Below are 22,851 nucleotides of genomic sequence, written 5' to 3' on the forward strand. Positions count from 1 at the left end.
GAGCTGTGCATTGAATCCAGGGAACAAAAAGAGAAACTCACAGCAGCAGGTGTTAGCTGGGGAGAATGTAAGAATGCTGATGAGTGGAAAGGAGCCAGGACTATCAGAAACAAAGAGAAGATGGGAATATCGCGAAGGGAAACACAAAGGCACAACATGCTGTGCAAATCAGAGCAGAGGGAGTTAATGGAAATGCAGAAATAATAGGTGAAGTGTGGGCTCACAGGAAAAGTGTACAGTAAGCTGGAAAAATAGCTCTGTTAGGGTTTTCTTTGGAATACAGAAGCTCTTTGGAAGTATTTGGCCAGGAATGAGAAATAATAAAATCTTTAATAAAATTAGATTTAATACATTGCTGTTTTTAATCTTAGTGGCTGAACATACGTGGAAAACTAGAAAAAGGTACAGCAAACAGTATATAGTTGTAATTCATGAAGTACAGCATACACAGTACTGAGAATAATTCATAATTCCAAAGGAAGGGCTTGTTTTAATTTACTGAAGGTAATGTTCTTACAGGGCTGTCCTCAGGGAAAACAGTGAAATCTCACTGGTTATTCTGTTGTTAATGAAAACAGTCCTCTGGACTGTGTGGTTTACTCAAACTAAAGTGAGTGCCAAAGTGCAGAAGGGAAAAGAATGTTTTGGTTTGAGGCTTTTTCCATAGCAAGGAGACCTTTTATTTTCAATGTTTCATCATAGTCACACTCACAACCTTGTAGCACGTGGACTTGGGGGGTGTCCCAAGAGCATAGCTTATCAATCCCCTTTTACTTCATGTACAAATCCTAAGGCCCGATCTAACTGGAATGGTTAGACCATGGTCAGTGTAAGTCTACAGAAGTCAAATGTCTTGTTCCTGTTTCTAAAAGTCCTGCTCATCTGGTGACAGACAAGCACCTGAATATCTAGTTTGCCTCAGGTTAACAATACAGAGAGCTGTGGGCTGTGCTGGGGCCATCTGGGCTGCTGGGAATGGCCACCCCTTTTACTGTTTTCTGGTTCACCACACAAAGAAGAGCAAGAAGACAGAGTCCTCTACAGCAAACTAATTAGATTGTTTTGTTTTATCCACATGTTGCTTCAGGGTTTTGCTGGAACCGGCATGAAGAAAGCTCTAAGTCACATTTGAGATTTTGGATGGTTGTCTGCAAATGGTTTGTCTACCTGGAAAACTAAGGGGATTATTTAATGGCCACTTCTAGACAGCATGATGCAATTATGTAGTCTCTACCTTTAAGGCTGTTGGAAATGCTTTTCAGGTCTTCATGTGAGATCCAATGTGTACTGTAGACAAGATCATCCTGAAAATAAGAAAAAAAAAATCCCATAGCTTTAAAGTTGCTAAGGAAGCCTTGTTTGTCTCCAGGAAGGGAATACTTGGTAATGGGTCAATCAAATGAATCTTAGTCTCTAGAATAATTTTATTCCCTTAGTAGCTCTGGGCTAGATCTGTGAAAGACCCCAGAGGGGACCTCTACATGTTTGAGGGTCCTAGGCATTCCTTAACTGTACAGCTCACCACTATGGCCATTTGTCAAGAGAAATAATTTGGGTAAGGAGCTTACATAGCGTGCTCCAGAATTTGAAGAGCAGGGTGCCTGTGACAGAAGAAATAATGTGTGTAAGTGTGACACCCCTCCCCCAATAGTGGGGCTGTGTTGTATCCCTTTGGTTGGGGACTAGAAAAAAAGACAGAGAGGTTAAGGGACCCACTTAAGGTTACAGCCAATCAGAGATGAAACATTCTGATCTTCCCTTTTACACTACTCAAACTATTCTGTGCCCCCATAAGACAAAAAGGAGCCGATAAAAGAATGCCCCTAGCCCCAACTCCTGACCCTTGGCAGGTGGTCACTCTATAGTGCACTTTCCTGACAACGTGTCTTTTCAGAAACGACCTCATCTCCTTCTCGCAGGGCATGTGGCAGTGAATGGGGCAGACCCTGAAGAGAGTAGACAGCCCACAAGGCTTTTCATCAGAGGACAGGGACGCCATGCTTGTCTTAATAGCGTGACCCTTACTCCTGGGACACATTTCTCACTGTCATGTCTGCTCGGCAGCCAAAATCAAGACACTGATTCATTTGAGTTGTTCACATTCTCTCTTTCATTATTAAGAGGGTTCTTGGCTTGTTTCTAGGTTAGACCTTGTCACCTCTCATCTTTTGTTACAAAAAGCATGAACACTGCCTGTTCATAGGAAGGCCTGGCTCTCACTTTCAGCCATCCCTTCTTGTTCACAAGGTCAGTATTTTTCCTCTTCTGTTTTCACATAGATTACTCTTTATATGTGTCATTAAAAAAGGAAGCTCACCCATGATCTTTAAGGGCCCCTGACACTCTACAGCTTGGCTGTCATAGGGTGTCTTTCCCCTACCCACTTCTTATATGACCTGAAGTGTTGTCTCTGTTGAGTACAGTTATAAACAGTGAGTGTTTTTTCTCAGTATAAAGGTAAGACAACAGATAAGACAACAATCATTCAAAGTGAGTAGATTGTCTCTAAAAGTGATGAGCCTCCTAAGCTTTGAGGTGGGTAATGAGCAGTCAGAAGAAAGCAAATGTGTGTCAGAGATTAGCAGAGCTCTCAAGGATGGCAAATGTTTGAGTATTTTCTAGGTAGGAAACACAGAAAGCTAAGGAAAGCAAAGCTGTCAACTAGGCATTGTAACTGGATATACTGAGACACAAACCAAGGAAAGTCATAGATACAGTTTGTTTCTTAGAGTTGGTGACTGTCTTAGGGTTTTTATTGCTGTAATGAAACACAATAGCAGGAGCAACTTGGGGAGGATAGGGTGATTTTGCTCACACTTCCATATTACAGTCCATCACTGGAGGAAGTCAGGACAGGAACTCAAGCAGGGCAGGGGCCTGGAGGCAGGAGCTGATGCAGAGGCCACGGAAGGATGCTTCTTACTGGTTTGCTCCCCATGGCTTGCTCAGCCTGCTTTCTTATAGAACTCAGGACCAGCAGCCCTCTCACATCAGCCACTAAGAAAACACCTTACAGGCTTGCCTACACTCCTGTCTTATGGAGACATGTTCTCAATGAAAGTTCTTGCTTCTCAGGTAACTGTACATTGTGTCAGGTTGACCAAAGACTATCTAGCACAGGGGCTCATCCAGGACAGTGCTTTCTAGAGATCATTTTTTGTTAATCCCCTTTTAAACAGAAGAAACTTAGGCCTCAAAGTGAGAAGCGTTTGTCTATCTGTCTGTTTGTTAGTTTGTTTTTTTCCCCCGAAGATCACATTGCTAGTCAGGTTGTCTTAAAACCACAAACACAAGAGATGCTCAATAGATTAAAAGACAGGGGGAAACAATTGTGGAATAAGAGTCCTGTAAATTCCCTTTAGACTAATGCCGTGATTTCCTAATTCCCTCACTATTTATTTTAGGTAAGGTCGAGGAAAGGGTGCAATTTTGACACTCTGGCTCGTGAGACAGATAGGGAAAATGTAGTGTTGGAGTGTGTTATTGCTAAGACCTTAGAAGTGTCACCTAAAAAGAGGCAACAAACAGGAAGGAAGCAGTGTTGCCATGGTATCACTTAAAAGGATACCATGGTTACCACTCATTAGATCAAGGACAGCCACCATTCTGTATGGATATTTTCATAGCTCTGGAACCTAAAAGTATTTTTTATTTTAAAGAGGCCTCTATTGAAGCTTGATACTCAATGTATCTAACTCTTAACAATTAATGCTTTATTAAACCACTAACATTTTTATTATCTCTCTGTGTTTAGCCCATAATGTCCTCATTCCTGCCTCACAGCTAGTTCTTTGAGGTACTTTGCAGGGCATGTGATACAGAATGGACACTTAGATGACAGACATATGATCATTAGAAGGGTGAATTATGAACTCATCTCAGACCAGCTTCTAATAGCATCCTGAACTTCCTCGTGATAAAGACAGTGATAATCTATAGGGCTGTTTTGAGAACTAGCTAAATATTTGTGGAAGGTACCTGAGAGCAAGGTCTGAGTGAGGCGGTCCTCCATAAATATTATTTAAGCCTATGAACCGTATTAGTACAAAGTCAATTTTAGCCAGGCTTCATGAAAGAATGGGTCTCAGACAGGATCCAAGAGGACAGCTCTGTGAACTGTGCTGTGCAGGCCTTCTCCCCATGCTGTATCTCTATGGCACTGAGTGTGTGCTCTTTATGTTCCTAAGGAACTCACATTTTCAGCTCGCCTCCAAGCCCTTTTCCCTCCTCATCCCAGCCTCCCAGTACTCTGTATCTCAGCTATTCAGAATTTCTAATCTCCAGATAATTATACATTTTGTTACTTCTGCCTGAGAAATATTTTTAGCTGGTTAATTCACCCAAATTCCAGATATCAGATTATGCATGAGTGTCTTCTGGGAAGTCACTCTCTGCCTCTAGCTAGAATGTACTCCTGTTTCTCCTGAGCACATTCACATAGCTGCCAGAAGACTCTTCATACTTACGCTAACTGTTCATGCTTGCCTTCTCTATGAAGCTGTATGTGTAATGAAGCCAGGACCCCATCTAGCTTATTAACTGTAGTATCTTCAGTGCCCACCATGATAATCGACATAAGGGACTCCATATACATTTATTTTAAGTGTTAGTGAATAAACAAGTTGTCTGCTAAGGGTTAAAAAAGAAAGTGATGCTCTGATGTCCATACTGATCAGAAGAGATCCCTTAGCACGATATCATTATTGTCACTCTACTTGTTATAGAAACGAACCCCATACCATTTACTGTTTCTAACAGGGATGACTTTCCTTTAGTTAAAGGTAATGATGTGCAGTGGTTTTTCTAGACTGGATGTTGTTTATTCGTACCCCTGAGGTTTATGTACTAGAAACTTAATTGCCTGTATGATGGTATCTAGTGGTGGGGTCTTTAGGGGATGAGCACACTGTGTAGTTCTCACAGGATCAGGTTAGTTCCCGAGAGAGTACTTTTTGTTACACAAAGCTTGATTCTTCCTGTCCTTTTGCTTCCTTACTTGCACACACGTCCTTTACAGCCATCAATCCCTCCACTGTGTTATGATGCAGATGGGGTGCTCTCAGATGATGCCCTCTGTGGCTCCAAGTCATCCCTGCACCCACCTGCGTAAGGGCCCTGTGATCCTGTGCTCACACCGCGGTTCCTTGCGTTTCACGTTGTTTTCCAGGTCCGTTTGGGTTTCAGAGTTAAGAAAATGATTACAAGTAAAAAAATTAAAATAAGCTGGATGGGCTGCTGTATAGCAATACTTGGGAAGCTGAGGCAAGAGTTATTGCAAGGCTAATTTGGGATACATAATAAGACCTTCTGTGAGAGTGAGAACATGAGAGTGAGAGAGGAAGAGAGAGTGAGAGGAGGGGAGCATCTAACAATAAGAATCCTCTCAGTTACTTTCCCTGCGTGTTTCCTCACTCATCATGTGACCCTCTCTCAGTCAGCAGTTGAACACGCAGGGACTGTACGGTTGTCACTCAGGCTTCAGTTCCAGCAGGTGACCCGAGCCTGGGTTTAGTTCCTCTTTGTGTGATGCACATAGCAGATGAAAGAGGAATCACTAACTTAACTTCCCTAGTCCAGCAGGAGGCAAGGGACATTTACTAATACTCAGCTTATGATGCGTGTGACTTAGAGACCTCAATCAGGTTGCTACGCAAGTAATGGTGGCTTTCCATGAAAAAAATAAAAAATGATTTGAGGTAGTTTCATGAATAAACACAAAACACGTGAATTAAGCACAATATAACTTTCAGGTCCTCCTCGCCAATTTTCTTCAACCACGTGTTTCACTGTATCCCCTCCCCTCCACTGAAGAACAGAGCACAAAGTCTCTTCTAGATCCTAAGACTGTCACTGCTGCATCCGGGGGAGAATTTGGGAAAAAAAAAAACCCAACAAAAAGTGCTACAAACTTGAGAGTGAATGCATTTCACACCAAGCCTGCAGATACAAAGCATTGTCCAAACTCTGTGCAAACATTTCCTCTCTAACTCCCAGGAGGAATCCACGGTGGTGTGTATCATCATTGCTAATAATAAGATGAGAATGCTGATGCTCAGCAAAGACGAGCAACTTCCCGAGGTCACAGAGCCGGGGAACGCTTACACTGGAGTGTGCCAGCTGTGGCCTTCTCTTTCCATTAGAGCTCAACCTTGTCATAGTAAAAGGAGTATTCAACTGGGACAAAAGGACTGAGCCCTGCCCTAAAGCTGTGTTACCCGGGCAAGTCATTTTCTGTCATTGGAACTTACTTATTTCTCTTATTTTAGCTGTAAAATGAAGGAGAGTGGACTAGATGAATTTTAATATTAGTTATGGTTTGAAATTCTTAGAATTAGTATATGTAACATTTTTTTTAGCCCATTGATAAAAATACAGTGAGCATATTATTCTACTTAAAATAGGAAAAGTGAGATCCAGAGCAGATTTAATGCAGTGGCAAATTGGTTAGAAGTAGTTTGTTCTCTCCATCTGTTGAGTTCTATTCTTCAGTAACTTTTTAAAGCGTCTGCCTGACTTGACCTTTTGCTCTAGTCTGGTCACTTATGTTTGTTATAAGCATTGGGATGATTCTGAGGGCTAGGGATTGAGATGTTGAAAGAATTGATTAATAGGTTTCCTCCCTTATCAATGTGCTGGTTTTGAACTCACCCATTGCAGCCAGGTAGTCACTGTGTATACAAGTTTCTTAGCTAATTGTTATGGATTCCTACATACCTCCCATTGAAAGCTGATTAGCTTGAGAGGCAAAAGAGAGAAAGGCAAATTAAGTCATCTCTAGCTTCCTGAACTTGTGTGTTAGTATAAACAGGGCAACCAAACCCAACCTATTAAACAGCTAAAGTTCTATTATCTTTCCCTCTTTACTTGTCCCTTCCCTTCCCTCCCTTTCCCTTTCCTCCCTTCCCCTCTCCTCCCCTCCCCTTCCATTCCTTTTTAGGAATTATCTTCTTCTCACTGCTGGGATTATGATCGGAGTGCTATTAGCTGCTCCCAGGGCTGATAATGGTGCACATGCATGCTAAACCTGATGTTTCATTCCTGCAGCAATGATGTTGTGGATAATTGGGTTTCCTTCTAGCAAGGCTCCTTTAGCAGACCATCTGGTTATAATTCAGTGCTATAGTCCTGCTTCCTATCTCCAGTGCTCATAAGAAATTCATCCCTTCTACTATATTCTTTCCTTTTCTTCTAATGCATTCCTTTTGGTTGCATTAGTGGGTGCTGGCATATAGTACCTTTACTATGTAATCCTAACACATACAAAAAGTAGCCACACTGTTGTGCCATGTACTGTGTTGACTCTCACAGTAACTTTCCGAACTGGTTTCTATAATGCTCATGAAGATTTAGAAGTTGCAATTAATCTGCCCATGATGTGTCTTTATTCCAGAATGTTTATTCCATGGATGAAAAATGTGGACCAATCTTCTCATAACTCAGTTGTATGATCTTCATGGAAATGCTTAATAAAGTGAATTATTTTTGACTGAACATCAAATGAGTGACCTTATTTATTATTTGAGAATTTATATATATGTACACAATGATTTTAATCACATGTACTCCCAGATCCCCTCTACTCCCCCTGGATCCCTTGCCATGTAACCCCATATTTCTTTAAAAAATTATTTGCTTAGTGTAAACTTAGCACTGTCAAATGTGCATGGGTGTCAAGCTGTCTATTTGAACATGATCAGTCTACCTAAGGCCACAACCCTGAAGAAATTTGCTCTCCTTCCTCAGGAGCCATCAACTGCCAATAGCTCCCTAGATGGGTCAGGAGGTCCTTGTGAGCCCATCAACATCCATTCTGAATGTTGATTGGCTTAATCTTTTGCAAGTCTTGTCCAGGTGATCACAGCTGCTGTGAGTTCATGAGTGAAACAGCCTTTGTTGTGCCAAGATGACACCATCTTGCCCCAGTCCTCCCTGATCTCTGGCTCTTAGGATCTTACTTTCCCTCTTCCCCAAGGTTCTCTGAGTCTTGGGGGCAAGAGGTATGATATAGGTTTGGTAGATTTTTAGGTTGAGTACTCCACAGACATTTGTTCTCTGCACTTTGACAAATTGTGAGTCTCCCTATTAACCAGCATCTACTGCAAAAAGAAGCTTCTCTAACAGAGACCAAAGCTGGTCGAATTTATGGTTATAGAGATAGCTGTTTAGAAGGCAGTTTTATATTATGCCAATTTATCAACATAATAATAACAGGGTCTCCCCTCGAGCCTATGAGTTCACTAGCCATGGTGTTTTGGCCAGATTTTATAGTACCAGGAATGAGTTTCCTCCTGTGCAGTGGGACTTCAACCCAATCATAGAGCAACTGGTTATTCCCAAAACTGTTATACCCTGATTGCTCCTATGGGCATGCCCTGTCAGGCTGATCATTATTTTTGATCAAAGGTTCACATGTGGGTAAGAATGTTTATGACTTGCTCTTTCCCAGAAGCCTGAGTATGTCTCTATGAAAGCTAGTTAGCCAGGAGTAAATATCCAGGTTGATTCAGCTTGTTTTTCTCATGTTCTATGACCGAAATAGATGGTGACATCAACAATAGGGTTTTACCAACACGTTCTACTGGACAAAAACAGAACAATGACAATAGCCTACATAGTTTTGGTGGTCTCTGGTACACCCCTGACCAGCCACTTGAAAGGTTAAATGGAGGTATCCTACACCTGCATTAGGTTTTTTGTCTGAAAAACTAAAGCTTCTAGACAGAATAATACTTGCCCATTGGAAACTCCATGTCCTCTCTCTCTCTCTCTCTCTCTCTCTCTCTCTCCTCTCTCACTCTCTCTCCTCATATATATCAAGCTTATAGAATAGTATGTTTTTATATGACCTTTTCTGCCCTACCATCTTCTCCATGTCTACATTTTAAATTCGAAGAAGTCAGCTCAGCTGCAAAATTGCTCCAGGCTTCATGTTCTCTTCCAGGCAAAACTGGGGGAGGAAGAAGCATTTGCATATGCCAAAATGTCAGTCTTTCACAATGAAGTTAGATTTTTGTCTTCTCACCAGTGTTGGAAAATGACAAATGGAAAGCAGGTGCCTAAGTGCAAGACTGAAGTGAGCGCCTGGGTAAAGATGAATGCTTTGTTAACTACTTGGTGGAGCAGGTGCTTTAACGGCATTGGTATCCTGCTTGTCCGTGACACAGACCTTTTCTCTGATGTGTTGAGTCTGGTCTCCTTTCTGGCAGTTAAGAGTTTTGTCATTAAAGCTTCACACGCTTTTCTTACTGGAAAGATGTTGTCCAGATAGCTGGGACTGTGAGATGCCTCACATGAGAAGTGGGTCTGGGAATAGTTATTGACGGAGGCTAAAAACTGTAAATAGAAAAAGAGAGAGAGGAAGCAGGACCAGTCTGCTGGTCTCTGCCAAGCCAACAAGGAGCTCCAGAGCAAAGCTTCTCTGCAACAGGAAGCTCTGCACAGAGGTGGCCAGACTGCAGCACCCACAGCATATAGCCACTGGAGAGAGACTGCCAGCAAAGTGTTAGTCTCAGCCCCAAATCTGTGGGCTTACAGCACGAAGAGTGGAGGCTTTAGTTATCGGCCTGTCTGAGGGGCTTCCGTGCAGCCATGGCTTCCGTTTTGTCTTAAACTGTGTTCTAAACTCCTTCAATGACATGAGCCTTCAATGTACACAACCTGGCGCCAAATGGTCCAGGTGATCTTTTTTTTAAAAAATACAGAATCTTACTTTATAGCCAGGCTGGCTTTAACTTCTTACCAATGCACCTGCCTCAGCTTCCCCGTGCTGGGATAACAGTATGGATCACCATGCCAGTATAGGAACCCTAGTTCCGGTACTTGCTCAGCGGATGACCTTGGGCAACATCCTAAACCTTGCTGTGCCTCAAACGCCTCATAAATTGGAGATAAAATCAGGCACATCCTTTTGGAATCAGAGCACTTCAGGCAGGAGAATGCTCTGCACAGGGTAAGCATGCTGTAAATGTATTCAGCGTTATTATTGATCTACCCAGTGTCAGTTCTGCGCCAGTCCCCTTTGTTAGAGTATCTGTCAAGCAATTACAACTTGCCCTTTATGGAAGGCATATCTGAGAGACTGGAGACCCCAATCAATTCCCTAATCACCAGCCCAGGGCCAGTGCTTGGAGCTACTGCATGGAGTTTGCATTCTGGGAAAACTTTGCTGTTTCTGTGTTTTACGGTTCCTTGTGAACTCAGCACGGGCTCCCGAGACTGCTGCAAAGTGGAGCCTCTCAGTTCCAAATGTCAGCCTTCCATTTGCCAACATGACGTGTCAAGTTGGAACAAGGAACACGTGTCACTTCACACATGTGAGCAGCCAGGCCCACACGTAGCATTTTGAGGCACCGTGCAGAGTCCTCCAAAGGTCTCCAGAAAAACTGTGTTATTTATTTACCAGATACATAGGGTCCCAGCATTTATTCTAAATGCTTTATGAGTACCTGTTAATTTAACCCTCTATTTTTTAAGGGCTGAGTGTAGATTGTATCAATACCAGTCATTAGGGAGAGCAAGATCTCTATGTGGTTTAGACTGACCCTGACTTTGTGATCTTTTACCTCTGTCTTCCAAGAACACCTTCATTTCACAGCCATGGAGACTGAGGTAACGTGAAGCTGATAACTTGGCCAAGGTCAGAGGTTGGTAAGAAGCAGAGCTGGAGGGCTGGAGAGATGGCTCAGCCGTTGAAGGCTAGGCTCACAACCATAAATATAAGAAGGAGAGCTGCACCTGATGACGTATCTCCAGGGTTTGTGATCTTCAGCACACACCCTGTCTCCTGGGTTAACGCTCCTCTTTCATTGCATCCCTTCCTTCCCACCACCCTACCGTGAAGGCCTCTTGGCGTATCAGTGTCGGAGAAGTAGGTTCGAATCGTTCTGGAGCTGGAGATTCTTCTCATGTGCCGTGGAGGGGAGCCCTTAACTGTGGTTCAGAGTTTCTTGCTTTGGATTCCTCCCCCTGAATTTCATGGTGTGTTTGTGGAGGTCTGAGAAAAACTTTGTAGAGCAATCTCTCTCCTTCCACCCTTCTCTGAGTTCTGGAAATCAAGCTCAGGTTACCAGGCCTGGGGCACAAACTGGTTTCCTCAAACTGGTTTCCACATAGAGCCACCTTGCCAGCTCCTACTCTGGCTTTTCAGTTGTGCTTGAGTCCTCTGAACTGTTAGGGCTTCCTTGGACCCAGTTTGCCACTTGCTTCCTAAAACCCCTACGACAAGTTTCCAAACTACCTCTGAAGGCAACAGGAATAACCTCTAGCTAGCAAGCTGGTGAGTCTCTAGATGATATAAGATTTATATTTAGAAATACCACTTTTATTATTTTATTACATTTACTATTTTATCAATTTATAGAGCCCAGGCTAGCCTCAAACTTGGTATGCAGTTGGCCTGGCTTTAAACTCCCGATCATCCTGTATCAGCTTCCCATATACCTGATCACGTCTAGCTTGTCTCAAGTTTATTATTTCTCAGTTTCCTGGCTATAATTCTCTCTCTCTCTCTCTCTTTTTTTTGTCAAGTGCATTTAGACATTTGTGTTTCTGTGTTTGGTCTTTGATATCTGGGTAGAATACATGGCAAATTTCAAACTGCAGAATCAAGCATCTGATTTTCATATCAGGCTCTCCTGACTTAGAGCAAAGTCTCGAGAATGTTTATGTTTTAAAAGGAACACGGGTCAGGGAACAGAGCTGTGGTAGATCAGGTGCTTGGGGTGTGTAAAGCTGATGTGCCACCAAACATCTGAACAAACACACAACAAGAAGAGAGAGAGAGAGAGAGAGAGAGAGAGAGAGAGAGAGAGAGAGCCTACAAAGAGAGGAGGAAATATTTGAAATCAGTTTTGCTTTATTTAATAGCCCTGAGCGGGTAGTTGAACACAGGGATTCTAACCCAAGCTCTTCTATAAATGTGTTATGTGGCATTGGACAGGACAACATTTGATTTGCCTGGGCCTTCATTTGTGGTTGTTGATGTTATTTTTCCTCAATGATCATTCCAACACCAGTGCTGAGAGAGAGTAATAGCAGACATCCCAGAGGGGGTGGGCTAAAGCAATATTTATTTTATTTATTCCCTTTTCCCTCTTCTCATTATTAAGCCATTTGTGTTCTCCAGACTAATCAATGCAAGACAGACTTCCCTAAAGTTTACAACAAGAAATAAAGTAGATGGAAAATTACTGAAGGGATTTTATGAATCCAGTGATTATAATCATGTCACTACCAATGTCATACTCATTTCAGTTTTGGAGAGCATATACTCAGGTGATGCCAGCTGAGTATTATATTGATCTAACTGGATTCACCTGGTCATCTTTTGTACTCTAGCAGTGAAAATGGTGTCATTATTCACAAGCTATCTACTTTGCTGTGTCTTCTCTATCACTGTCACCAGTAAAATGGATCTATTCATAAGCTAACATTGCTCTTTCTTATTTTAGAAATAAAACAATTATGAAAAGGAAAAGAATGCTGTTCTCAAATTTAAGCTTCCCAGGTTTAGCACATGTCAAATGAGACAGTATGCTAGTGCTACAATAACATTTTATTAATTAATTCTTTAGTCAATCAATATTCTTGGCTACCTTCTATGTGACCCGGCAGTATACCCAGGGTTGGGACTATTCTGCGGCAAGAAAAAGGCGTTTTGAGTAGACTGGGGACTGTGACAGTTAATAGTGTTAACTTGACAGCAATTGAGAATTACTGAGGAGACAATTGTATGGGTTTACCTCTGAGAGATTATCCAGATTAGATTAATTCAGTCTAAGAAGACCCACCTTTGTACAGGTGCTAGCATTTCATAGGCTTGTTACTTTCTGTTTCCTGACTGTGAACCCAAACATGACCACATGCCTCAAGTTCCTGCTTCCATGCCTCCCCATGATGGACTGTATGCCCTTGCGCTGTGAGCCAAAATAAAGCCTTCCTTCCTTACGTTGTCTGAGCCAGGATAGTGTTTCACAATAATAGGAAGAGTAACTAACACAGGCACTCCTATAATAAGAATATATGTCACACAGAAATGTAAACTAGCACATATCATGAATAAAAGTAGACCCAGTCATAAGAATGGGTACTTGCCTGGGCCTGCTTAGCAGACACACTGCAACACAGGCGCCATCTTCCAGGTGTCAGTTGGTATGCCTGGGTAGTAAGTGTTTGCGCAGCATAGCAGCAGGCAACAGGAATAGGCAGTACAGGAAGAGGCCATGGCAATAAGGGGCCATCACTGACAAAGCTCCAGAGACCTGTTTCCTCCAGCTACTCCCCGACTTCCTGTCTTTCATCACTTCCCCATAATGCCATCACGATATGAACCCAGCTTGGTATTCAGACACTGATCAGCTCTAATTAGATCTAACTGCTCTTGGAAATGCCACAGACACACTCAAGTTGACCATCAAGGTTAACCATCACATGTGTAAAATCACTATGAGCATTGTGGACAAGCCTTTGCATCGATGCACACTACATGCATGTGCAAAATTCTCAAGCATCTTTTTAACCGGGCGATAATGTATTTCTATTTTTTATTTTTATTGTTTATGTTTTAAGTTTTCTATATTTGATATCTAAGTATATTATAAACCCAAACATTATTTTTGTTTAAAAGATTATTTATCTTTTCCATATTTAAAATATGGAAATAAAATTCATAGACTTTTGGTTTTCAAGAAATCTAGTTCTGTCTTTCTCTTCAAATATACATGATAGGTTGCTTGATATGTTTTGTTTGTTTGTTTTCTGTTTTTTTCTCAGCTTTTGTTTTTCTTTGTTTCACTTTAGATACATTTCTATTGTGCAGTCAAGCTCACTAATATTTCCTTCTGAATGTTTAATTTGATATTAATTTGATCTAGAAAGTTCATTTTAGGCATTCATATTTTTAACCCTTCCACTGGGTTCTTTTTACTATATTCCATGTACCTCCTTTTATGTCTCCATTGTTCGTTAGATCCCTAAACATATTACATGTTAAAATACCTATAATAGTCTTCTAACTCCTTTTTTCTTTTCTTCTACTCCTTCTCTCCCCTCCCCTACCTCTTTTAATCTTTTCTAGGTTTTTTGTTTGTTTTGTTTTTGGGTTTTTGTTTTGTTTTGTTTTGAGACAGAATCTGGCTATGTAGCCCACATTAGACTCAAACTCAATATCTTCCTGACTTGGTTGGTTGACTCAAGGATGACAGGAGTGTAGTGCCATAATCAGCCATCTCTGTCTCGTATGAATGTCTTTCCTGCAATTGATCTTCTCCCATCCATAGGAGCTATTGTTGTGGTTTGAATAAGAATGGCCCCATAGGCTCATATATTTGAGCCATCAGCGAGTCACACTATTAGCAAGTATGTCCTTGTTGGGGGAGGTGTGGGCTTGTTGGAGGAAATTTGTCACTGGGGGTGGGCTTTGAGGTGTCAAGGGCATAAGGCAAGCTCAATGTGTTTATCTCTTCCTGGTTCCTACCAATCTGATGTAGAATTCTCAGCTTCCTTCTTCAGCACCATGTCTGTCTGCATGCCGCCATAGTTTCCGCCAAGATGATAATGGACTAAACCTCTGAACTGTAAGCCAGTCCCAATGAAATGTTTTTCTTTGTAAGAGTTTCCATGGTCACCGTGTCTCCTCACAGCAATAGAAACCCTGCTGAAGACGGAACAGTTTTTAATGTAAAAGACCAAGCAGATATAACTAATTGATGACAGCTATCAGCGTGTGGTCAGCTTACATACCTGTGCTCTCAGCTCTGTTTCTCACACAGGGTTCAGCGACCAAGTGAAGCAGACTCTCAAGTGAATGCAATGCCTTTAGGTCTCAGGGGCGTGCATTCATGGCCTGTAGAATCTGTACTATCTCTTCTGAAGGCAAAGATCTTGCGGCTTTTAGTTTAGCAGCACTGGACCCTGTTTATTTGTTCTTGTCACCAGCATTGGCACAGTGCAGCGTGTCCCCATGCTTCTTAGTATAGGAAAAAGACAATCTTGGCAGCAAGCTCCAGAGATAGTTTCTAGTTTTGCTGATCCTTCCGAGAAAGGTGAAAATTCCTCACTCCCTCATATGAGTCTTAACACATAACATCCAGAGATAAAACAAAACATATGCTTTATTAGTATGAGGCACAGTGAATAGAAATAATAATAAAAGGAGTGTTCCAGGAGGATGTAAAACAAAGCTTTACCCAAATCCAATAAACCATGGGTACGAAGAATGATGAAACTCTTTTCTGTGGGCATGCTTCTTTTCTGTCTCTGAGTGTCCCTTTGCTACTTTAGGGCAGTGCCTCTTATTTAACCCACTTCAATTTCTGATAAGAAGCTTATGGAACATTTACAAATTTTATTAGGAGACTTCCCCATTTCTAGATGGTTAAAAAAAAAAAGAAATTAAAACAACAAGGCTTGGGAGATGTTTGTGTCTGTAAAGTACTTGCCTTGTGAGCATGAAGACACACGTTTGGAGCCTTCAGACTTACATGAAATGCCAGCAGTGTGTGCCTATGATCCCAGCATTGGTGAGACGGGAGGCCGAGGCAGGTCAAGCTCAGAAAGCTTGCCAGCCCTCTAGCTTTGCCTACTTGGGGATGCTCCAGGTCAGCAAGAGGCTCCAACTCCAAGAAAAGATGAAAGGTTACCTGAGCACTGACAGCTGAAGTCACCTTCTGACTCCCCAAGTGTGTCAGGCTTGCTAGCACCTGCACACACATCCTCCCAACCCCCAACCCCTGCCTGCTAAGTCCAAGCATGATAGTCCCTTTTAGGCATAAAGGATAATGAATTTCAATGAACCAATCAATCTCGAGTCCTTATTTGTTCATTTGCTTCTGCCTCCTTCCTCCATGCCCTTTGTAGGTCTGTAGTACCTTGTTCCAGAGAAATTTCCTGCTTGAAGAAAAAAGGTCTCGGAAGATGAACTGACTCATAAAGCCATGAGACTGTTTTCCTTTAAGCATTATTCAAAGAAACTAATTATCTTTGGAGAGCTGGGAGATTTTTTTCAGTGACCTCTCAGGCTGAATCTGTAGTAGCTTCATGGGAAGATTCTTGATTGCTCAGCTATACTCATCTATTTTTTAATTTAAATAATTGCCTGCAGAATATTAAGACATGATTCATTTCAGAACATCACTGCAGCTGCCCCTTGGCTAGCTGCGACCTTGTGTGAAAGCCAGATGATGCTTTCCACATTTATTGGCTCTGTTTGGCTTGCTTCTGAAAATGTAGAGTTAAAAGAAGACATACTAATATTTGGACATATGTTCAGCATGATAGTTCATTCTCTGTCATCACAGTCAGGAAAAATGTCATCGCCGGGAAAGGAGATGCTGGCTTTTACCAAGTCCAAAGGAGATATTTTCAACAAGTTCTGCCTTCCTAATTATGTCAGATGGCAGGAGCTCAGAGTAATGTGGGGATGGGCCTCTCCAGGACACACGGTGAGGTGCTGGAAAAGCAGAGGCTGTAAAGAGGGAAGGACAAGGGGCCTTTAGATTCCCTGGTATGCTTCTCTGAGTGACTATTTGGTTATCCGTCCAGAAAATGACAGGAGTGGGAGGGAGATAAGAAAGAGTGGGGAGTGAGAGTAATCAGAATGTATTTATGTGTGAAGTTGTCAAAGAGCAAATCTAATGGAAAAAAGAAAAAGAAAGGTGTAAGCGAGATTGTTACAAATAAAACAACCAAAACAGAAAAGAGCCACTTGCTTCTCCAAATTGTAAGAGGCAGAGGATAAAAACTTGAGGCGGTAAATTAATTCAACACTTGAAAAAAAATGTAAACAGCTGCTGGGAGTGCTCTCTCATGTGTTGTGAGGTTCAAGGAAATTAATCCTTGAAAGTGCTTAGGAAGGGAGTGTACCCTAAGAGTTAGCATGTTTTTCCAACCTGTTGAAGACAGTCATTTGTGAGGAAGTGGAGAGTTCACACACACACACACACACATACACACACACACACACACACACACACACGCTCATACACAGAGAGAGACAGACAGAGAGACAGAAAGTGTTTTGGTGTCTGAATTGCATGTCTTCCTCTCATCTCCCCAGCAGCCTGCATGCTCATGAAGAATCCTTTTGAATTGCTTAACCTGATCTGGTTTTTCCTCTGCATGTATCCGTCCTGGAATTGGAGCCTTACTTTGGCTACAGTTTCCCTGCGTTTTTCTCTCCTTGCCATATTCAAAACAGAATAGAGATAAGACATTCATGACCAGTAGATGAAGGAAAGCCATCTGCAGAGAGGCAGTGATGACCCTCTCTGCAGAATAAGAATTGCATACTTCATGTTTGTGTAAGTTCTACTACAGCTGCTGGCCAATCACATCTTTGTTTCCTCCTTGACTTAAGCTTGGCTTCCATTCCCGCCCTCATCCCTTCCTTCTCTCCTCTACATTCTCTTCTCTTCATCCTTCTGTCTCTCCTTCCCTTCTTTCTTTTCATTTACAAGTATAAAATTGGAGAAGTTCTTTGTAGTTTTATTTATTCCTTATGATTTATTTTCTAGTTTTTCTTATGTTGTGGTTAGAAATGATCTGTAACATTTTAAACTTTTGAAATCATTGAGATTTATATTGTTGCCTAATATTTAAGTAGTTTTCATAAACATAGCATGGAGCAGTAGACTGAATTTATGGTACTTTATGTAAATTTTGCTTTGATTAAGATGATTTTATTTTTTATTTTTGTATTTCATTATCTAGAGATGAGATTATGATATTAATATTTTCATATCTATAGTAATTCATTTATAGAATTTAAGATATACTTTTGTTATTATTTGGTACATTATATGGTATAATAGAAAATGTTTACTGCAGATTATATTTTTAAAACAAAAGTAGCAGTACATTTCCTTCACGCATAATGCTTCCCTCCTGATTTGTACTTTGTTGTTTGCATTGTAGCCTATGAGTTTATTTCTCTTTCTTTTTATGAAATGAATACTGGCCAATCATACTTTTGCTTTACTACCTAGCTATCCACAGTCATTTGACTTTGAAAATATATCTCTTATTAACAAAATATAGCTGGACTTTGTTTCAGAGGCAGTGAGTCTTTTAGACTCTTTTTCTTTAAAGGGATGAGATTATTCCCTTTATAGTTCTTTTCATAACTGTGGTGATTTGAATGTAAATGTCCCTCCTAGGCTCATGCACTTGAACAGTTGATTCCCAGGTAGTGGTGCTGTTTGGGGAGGTCTAGGAGGCATGGCCTTGCTGGACTAAATAATTCCCTGAGGGAAGTGAGGTTTCAAAGCTGAGTCCTTTCTAGTGTTAATGAAAAGGACCCTTTGCTGAATGACAGAGCTCTAGAAACATAGCACTTTCCCCTTAAATGTGAAGAGACTTATTATCTTTTAACATTTAATGCTACAGAGAAGATATACAGCCCAGCTCTGTGGTGTGTATGTGTGTGTGTGTGTGTGTGTGTGTGTGTGTGTGTGTAAACCTTAGTCTGGATGCTGTTGGATAACAGCAATTTGACCATTCAGTAGTCTGAATAGGTAGGTGGGAGCTAGGGTTACATACAAGGAAGTTGTGAAGAAAGAGTGAGGAACCTGAAAAATGTGTCACAGAAACTGTGTTTTGCTAAAATGATTGTAGCAGAGGCCCAGCATCTACTCTAAGGGTACAGGATAAATACAGCCTTCTCTGTAATCTTCCCTATGACTTTTACTTGTTCAAACAGAAGTATCTTGCCATTGTCTCAGGTAATCCATCTGGTCTGGGAGTTTATTGTAATGTAATAATCAGGTCACTGTCTACTTAGAGGAAACTCTAGGAGTCCAGAGTTTTACAGTGACTCATTTCCATAGTATACCACCATTACTTTCAATAGCAAAGTGTTTCTGTGAAGGATGGCCTCCTTCTTGCTCATGGTCCTCCCTTTCAAAAGAGGATGAACATCTTCCCTCTTCCATTATAGGAAACTAACCACCACTATCATCCTCCACCCCTCAGCCCTCACCCATGACTCTATCCTGCTATAGCCAACATGGGCACACAGTCAGATTAACTCCTACAAATTTTCTGATAGACTAGAGAACTGCTTGTCTTGTCTTGTACCAAAGCCTCTGGATCTACTGACCTGCCTGGGGCACATCTTCATACTTTATCTTCAGTCCTCATTACAGGGATGGCTGTTGAGAGAATCTCTTGTGTCTGTATGGATGCATTGCCTGTCAATCAAAGAGCTTATGGCCTATAGCTGAGGCAGGAAATAGAAAATGGGACATCCGGTAGACAGAAAGAATTCTGAAAGCCAGACATGACAGAGTATGCCAGCAAGGTGTGAGGAGGACAGTAACATGGTACCTGAGCAGAGGTAACTAGCCACTTGACTGAATGTAGATTAGAATAAATAGGTTATTTTAAAGTTATGAACTAGTCAGAGAAGAGTCTAGGTATTTGTAAATATATATTTTGAGTCTCATAAGTCACTATTCCAGGAACTTGGGACCAGGAGGAAAAACCCGCAACAAATGGCTGATGAACTTTGTCCAGACCTGCCTATTGTTTGGTAGCACTGCACCATTTTTTGGGATAATAAAACTGGGGCATCTCTCTGTGAGATACTTTGAACTTGCACCCCCTTTACTTCCTGGGTCAGATCCTCTTCCCAGTAGGTAGGGTGTTGAAAGTGGCCTATATTCAGTATTGAGAATTTGTTACAGTATTTTACTTTTTTGATTTTGTCTACCTGAGAAAGAATTTGAAACAGACTCATCACTTCTTTAGATTTTAAAAAATTATAGAGAATTTGGTATAAATTATAAGTTTTGCATTCCAGTTCCATCCTAAGAATCAGAAACACAGTGGCCCCTTGGAAAGCTTTCTTTGCCAGTTTCCTTCAGCTTGTTCAGCTTCCCACTGATTTGTACAGACCTCTTTTGGCTCCTCCTCCCATGATAAAAGTGTTCCTTTCGTAAGTCCTCCTAACTATGGTGGGGGGTGGTGAACCTTAAGAAGGAAAGGAGAGCTGCTGCCATGAGAAGAGTATGTGACTGTGCCCTGTCCTTGACCATGGGGTTCAGGCCGTGCTTCTTTGCCTCTTACTGAGACTCACTTTCTTTTGTAGATTATGTTAGAAAAATTTCATCTTCCTGGCTTTTCTGTGTCCTTGAAGGTACTATTTGGTATTTTTCTCCATCTATCTTGTAATAAATAGCCACTAGAAGCAAATAGATGTCAAATATAACTGGAAAGTGAAATCCACTGTAGAAACGAAGGCAAAGGTCTTTTGGATGACCCTTGCTGCTGTCATTGTTAGTTTGGCTGATGGCCCCGACACTGCTGACTACTGATACTCTACATCTGCAGTTCCTTAAGCACTACTCTGTAGGGCTCTGAAATGACCTCATGAACATGCGGGGTTGCATTTCAGTTGCTTTTAGCATGATGCCTTACCTGCCTTTCTGAGTATTGGCTCTAAATCACCAAGTGAGGTTCAGATTTTGAACATAATCTACTTATGTCATCTTTCGAAATCAGGTTTTTTTTTTGTTGTTGTTGTTCTGTTCTGTTTTGTTTTTTAAATGTATGTGTATGTGCTTGTGTGAGTTTGTATGTACCATGTACATGAAGTGCCTGTGGAGGCCAGAAGAGGGCATCTGATAGCCTGGGAACTGGAGTTATAATAGATGGTTGTGAGGTTTGCCAAGTGGGAACTGGATCCAGACACTCTGCAACAATAGTCAGCACTCTTAACTGCTGAGCCATCTCCCCAGCCCCAGAAAGCAGCCCCCTCCCCCACCTCGACAATAAAAATAAGCATTTCAATTTACCTTAGGCTGCTATCTTTATATGGAATATTTCCGTTTCTTTCTGACATTTAGTAAGCCATCCGAGAAAACTGATGCGTGTAGCCTGCTGCCTTTTGCATCAGTTATTTAGTGAGTAGAATGAGAATACATTAAACCTATTTTTAGAATGTTCTTTCTTATAAGCGCATTGTGCACGTCATAGAGTGTCACTAATGTGGGAAGTGAACTTGTCGGATAGGATATCAGTTCCTTTGCGGGGTCAGGCTTAATTGAAAGGCTGAGATGGAGATAGGGAACCACTAAAGAAAACTCCAAGTGATTCAAGAAGTGGTATTTATAAACCTGAGTCAGCAGTGAATCAGCTCTCAAGCACAGGCTCAGGGAACCGCAGGGCAAAAGCAACAATAGTGTGGAACTGAAGCCAAGACCACCTGGGGTTCTTGTTTGACATCTGCAGCCTCTTCAAAAGTCTGAGGAGCAGACTGTGTGCGACCCACCGCCCCCCCCCCCCCGACTTGCTCCAGTTGTTTTTCTCAGCATTAAAAGCAGAAAAGACATCAACAATAAGTTCATTTAAAATTAAAATTTGGTGTCTCCTTGGGACTTTTTTTTTTTTTTTTTTTGTCTTGAGTCAAGGTCTCACGTAGTCCTGCCTGGCTTCAGCTCATTAAGTAGCTGAGGATGACCTTGGACTCCCGAGTCTCCTTCGTTTACTCTTGAGTGACTAAGAGCCGCAATGCAGCATAGCATGCTAGACAGACACTTTGCTGAGCTACATCCTCAGCTTAGATTTTTTTTTAAAAAAACAAAAACAAGATTAGCACTTTTTAGAACTTCATACCTGACACAGTTTAACTACCAGATCTTGGTCTTACAAAGCCTATTTTTCTTTTAATTTTTTTATTTTTTATATTAATCACAGGTTATTTACTTTGTATCCCAGCCTTAGCCCCCTCCCTCATTCCCTCCTAATTCCACCTCCCTCGCTCATCTTCTCCCTGCCCCTTTCCAAGTCCACTAACAGGGGAGGACCTCCTCCCCCTCCATCTGACCCTAGCTTATCAAGTCTCCTCAGGACTGACAAAGCCTATTTTTCAAGAGGTGAATCTGAGGCTTAGAGATGTGAAAAGGCTGCTGAGAAGAACACAGCTGGAAACAATTTGTTCAGATAATCCCTGTCAGACAGACTCAGGCTTTCTATCCCATGTCCAAGTGGAAAGCAATAGATTATAGTTTAAAATAACTAAATGTCCAAGCTCAACTTTGGTTTACAACAGATCCACTCACATTCTAAGTGGCAAAAGATAAAGATAACATTGGAAATTATTTAAAAATTTTGGAGGCTCAAAGCATGATGTAGATGAAGATTCACCCTTGTCTTCCTATGAGCTGATACTGATAAAATTATAACCTCCAATTTTCTTTCTTTCGTCTTCTGCTTTTAATTTTAATTTTGCAGACAGATCCCAGTCAAATCTGTTGCATTTGTGATAACTGTTAACCGTATATCTGACAATCCTTCCTTTGAAATGACACTGGATTAAAATGAGGTTTCTCACTATAATAAATGGGGGGCCAAGAACTGAGGCTTATGCTAACAGTTGGCCACACTGGGGTAGAATTCACCAGTATGATAAGAGAGTTAGGATGCATCAGATTTAGCGATACTTGGCCAGATGGTGTCTGTCTAGCCTCCCACAGTGGGATGCACAGTGAAGCCTGTGACCCTTCCTCCCCTTAGAGGACTTGACCACTGGTATTGCTGGCCAGAGTCCATTCTTTTAATTTTGGTAGACTTTAGAACTTGAGAAAAAAAAAAAACCTGTTGGCGTTCACAGAGGGATTATACAACATATTTTTGTATTTGTTGACTTATTTGGGAGACATAGGGTTATCAGGGTTTAATTTTTTCAGCAAGATTATTTAAAAAATGGGGGCCAGAGGGATGACACAGTAGCTAATAGGGCACACTACCCTTAACAAAAACCAGAGTTTAGTTCCTAACACCTGCTGGCTCACAAATGCCTGTAACTCTAGTTCTAGGGGATCTTCTGGCTTTCACAGGCATCAGCGTTCACATTCA

This window comes from Meriones unguiculatus, chromosome 1 (genome assembly GCF_030254825.1).
Source record: "Meriones unguiculatus strain TT.TT164.6M chromosome 1, Bangor_MerUng_6.1, whole genome shotgun sequence".
Taxonomy (NCBI): domain Eukaryota; kingdom Metazoa; phylum Chordata; class Mammalia; order Rodentia; family Muridae; genus Meriones; species Meriones unguiculatus.